Raw genomic sequence first — 4,757 nt, 5'->3', positions numbered from 1 at the left:
CTAGTCTATAGTCTAGTCTATAGTCTAGTCTATAGTCTAGTCTATAGTCTAGTCTATAGTCTAGTCTATAGTCTAGTCTATAGTCTAGTCTATAGTCTAGTATAAAGTTTAGTCTATAGTTAATTATGGTTTGACAAATCAGTATAGAACGTCTTTCGGATTATTTTTGACTCTGAATCTTTTAAGATAGTTCTGCTAGTCTATAGTATAGTCTGAGTGTACTCTGTTGTTTGGAATATATTTTAGTCAATAGCCTAGTGTATTGTTAGGTCTACTATATAGTTAAGTTTATACTTGATTATGGGGAGAGAAATCAGTATAGAAAATTATTCGGATTATTTTTGCCCCTGAATCTTATTGTTCGACATTTTATTTATTCTAGAACAAAAAGAGAAAGTATAAAATTTATAGTTTATGAAATTCTATATTTTAGTACACACATTACGTACATATATAAATATGTATGTATAACGTATTAACCCAATACGGGTGTAACTGAAATGTCAGCTAATTAATACTTGCAACCGTTGCAACATTTTATTGACTTATTAAACATTTTTTGTTAATAATCCAAGGATGGACTTGGCCGACAATAAGAAATAAAGAGTATAAAGGAAATAAAAAAAAATCATAAAAAATAAATAAAAATAATGAAAAACAATCATAATAAAGACAAGTTACAAATATGTAATGAATGAGTGTTTACATGTGTATAATATTTCACTGTCAAGTGCTTAAGAATATTTTCCATGGACCTTACCTCGTTGGTATCAATAATGTTATGTATTGTTGTTGTTGTCGCATTCACTGTTTGTTGCACTTTTATTTTGTACGTTGAATATGGACCTGATGGCATGTTGAGCGAGTCCACCTGAATATAGCAGTAGTTGGTAGTAGTAGTATATTTTTAAGTATAAAATTTAATAACTGACCAGCCACTAAAAACCTTCATTATAATCACAACATGTTTATTAATAATAATTTTAATTATGACAACTAACCTGATATTTAAAGATATTAATATACGATTTTAATTTACATAAAGGTTTTAATGTCATAAATTGGATAAAATTGTGAATAAAATTTTAATCTCTTGAAATGGTTGAATAAAGAGAATAAAAGATGGATCATATTACTGATCGTTTATTATAAATGCATAATACATAACTTTGATATAAAATTTAATCTAAATACATAAAAGAGTGTCAAAATGCCAGAATTAAAGGTTAATATAGCATATCGAAAGAATCGTTAGTCTATTTCATAATCTAGTCCAAGGGTGCCCAAGCCCTATGCGCTTGATGCTCTTTTGTTTTTGTAAATGTGCTTAGTTATAGGCAGTGTGTTTTCTAGGCACTTATATGCGCTTAGCACTACCCAGCAGTTACACGGGACAGTCCCGAACTGACCACTTAACCCCTGGCCCCTAGCCACCTGACTACCCAGGTGACCAACCATTTTAACATGGCCTTGTCCTACGAGGAAGTCAATCGTCACTTTATACCCTACAAAGAGACAGTAAAGAGACGATTGTCTTCGCTCTCGCTTACAAAGGGGACACTAAAGTGCCGATTGTCTTCATTCTCGATTACAAAGAGTTAATTTGTGACAATAGACCAAAGACATGCGAATTGGAGTCAGCCAGGTGGTAAGATATTAATGGAACTAAAATTTAAAAATTTCAAGTGTCTACTCTCCAGAAGTTCCCAAAAGTTATAAATTTGAGTCAACCAGATGGTGGCATATTAATAAAAAGTAATAATCATTTCTTCAAAAGATGGTTAAAATAACTACTTTCGGAAGTACAACAAAAAAACAACTTTTAAGAGTATAATCTTTAGGTTACTTGAGGACAGTAAAGAGACGACTGTCTCCGCTCCCGCTTACACAGGGGACACTAAAGTGACGACTGTCTTCATTCTCGATTACTAAGGCTACATTCGTGACGAATGACCCAAAAAATACGAATTACAATAATCCAGGTGGTTAACTATTAGTGGAAATTACTGTCTTTTTCGTATGCATTAACTCTTTGTCGAACTGCGGGGAAATATGTTTTTCTTTAAATGTATTGGTATTTACTCTTCCGTAAGAAACATTTGGGCACTCCTGATCTAGTCTACAGTCTACAGTGTAGTCCAAACTATAATATAGTCTTTAGTAGAGTCTCTTGTGTAATCTATAGTCTAATCTATTTTTTTATATAAAGTCTAGTCTATAGTGACGTTTATAGTCTAGTCTAAAGCCTTGTCTATAATCTAGTCTATAATCTTGTCTGTAGTTTGGTTTATAATTTAGTTTATAGTCAGTCTACAGTTAAGTTTATAATTTGGTCTAGAAATTAGTCTATAGTCTACTCTTTAATCTAGTTTTAAGTTTAGGATATAAGTATTCCGTCTATTTTTTAATAAGTAGTCTTATATAGTCGAGTCTTTTGTTTAATCAATGGTTTAATATATTGTCTCATCTATAGTCGAGTGTATAGTATTGACCGTAGTCTAGTCTATAGTATTTATTACAGTCTAGTCTATAGGTTAGTTTATCGTTTAGTTTATAATCTAATCTATAGTGCAATCTATAATCTAGCCTATAGTCAAGTTTCTAGATTAGTATATAGTGTAGGTTATAGTCTAGTCTATAGTCTAGTTAATAATCTAGTCTATTGTGTAGTTCATAGTCTAATCAGTAGTCAAATCTATAGTGTAGTCTATGCTCGAGTCTTTCGTTTAATATAAAGTATAGTCTATGGTTCAATATACTGTCTAATCTATAGTCGAATATATGGTCTAATCTATTGTATAATCTATAGTCGAAACTATTGTCTAATCTTATATATAGGCCTCAATGAAGTGTTGTTTTTTACGCGCAAGGTCATGTCTAACAATAAGTTTAAGTTCTGATGTAAAGCGTAACCGAGAGAGAATGTTCTGTATCGATCAAAACAAATGGTTGGCAGTTTGGACAAGGTGTAACGCTTTGGTTCTTATTTGGGTCCAAATAAAACTTGTATATATTGGATTATATATGGAATCTTAAAGCTACACGATAATGAAGGTATTTAATGAAAAATGATGATTACACCACCATAAATGATCAAGTGTTAAAATCTTAAAAGAATTTAAAATATAAATAAATTAACCAAAGGAAATCTACTTTCACCATACAACAGACATAACGTTTTCTGACAACGTCTACTAGTTACTGCAATGTAAATATAACCTAGTTACAGCAGCCCTACATTCATACAAACAGATAACGTCAGTGAATAAGGTGATTACATACCACATAACCACGGGAGGGAATCCTTGTATTTTACAATATTTGTTTAATTTTTTGATTATGCTCAAGCTTGTAAACAATATATTGTCCCCCCACAAGCTATACGTCATCATAATGTCGAAATTAATTAGTTGTGGTTGAAGATCATCATTTAAACATATTTATTTTTTTGTTCATGTTGGAATCTACAATAAGGAACTTTTACTTCCTTTTGTGTTATTGACTGTCGGCTGTTGTTGACTTGTTGGTAAAAAGTACAAACAAACAGCATGATTTGCATGATATTCAGTCATACATAATGAAGAGAGAGAGAATGAAAAAAAAGTATATTGGATGATGCGTAGGTGGCATGCCTAAGGGTTATCATTTAATTGTTAACATATACATAAAAATCTGCTTAAATATGTATGTTTGTGTATAACTATGTATGCATTTTCATATGAATGAAATTTATGCTAATGTATGTTTTTAATACGGATATTGTCTGTTAAAGGCAACTTGTGTTGCAGAATGATTAAAACACAATTAGAACCACAGAATGCTAAACTTCAAATCAAAAATGATCATAGAAATACATCCCTAAATATATGCAGCCGATGTTTACATGATCAGTCTTATAGACAATCTGCTGTAATTCATATAAATGTAGTGTAGAAATTTACCAGAAGAAATCTATTCATTAGTCCCTCATTAGTCTGAGGGTCGTGGGTTCGATTCCTACTGAAGACTTTAATCAGTTTTCACTATATGATCCGGCTAATTTCGTTATAACTTATTTTGCAATTGCAATAGACTAATAAGTGAATAATAGTTAATAAAATGTAAACACTATCACTTAACGTTTTAATTGTGTTTACGTAAACATAATGCATCTTTTTGGTATAACATATAAAACTATATAAATATTTATGAATTTGTGATTTTATGAGATGCTTTAAATTAATTACACTTTATTCATGGTGAACATTTTTCGGTTATTGTCTTCATAACTAAAGCAGTGGATGGACGGATGTATGCTTTAAAATCTCGGTTAATGACACTGATATATCAAATTAAATATTTATGCATATTCAAAGTCCATGAATGGAAAACTAAATACTTTTAATGTTGTAAAGTAGTGAAAGTTTTTAATTATACTTATTGTGTAAAAATTTCATTATTTCGAAATTTTGACAATGGAATGTTCGGAATGTTTATTTATGAAAATCTTAAGCTGAAACTTTATTATGTCTAAGTACTAAGGTGGCTCCGTTTGGTGAAGAAATGTGATACTGGTGTTCTTACTGAAATTTAAAAACGGATAAAATAACATTTCTATAGTCTAGTCAATAGTCTAGTCTATAGTCAAGTCTTTAGTCTAGTCTATAGTCATGTCTATAGTAAAGTCTATAGTCTAGTCTATAGTATAGTCTATAGTCTAGTATATAGTCAATAGTCTAGTCTATAGTCTAGTATATAGTCTAGTCTATTGTCTAGTC

This window comes from Lucilia cuprina, chromosome 2 (genome assembly GCF_022045245.1).
Source record: "Lucilia cuprina isolate Lc7/37 chromosome 2, ASM2204524v1, whole genome shotgun sequence".
In the NCBI taxonomy this organism is placed as follows: domain Eukaryota; kingdom Metazoa; phylum Arthropoda; class Insecta; order Diptera; family Calliphoridae; genus Lucilia; species Lucilia cuprina.
Note: the sequence above shows the minus strand (reverse complement) of the source record.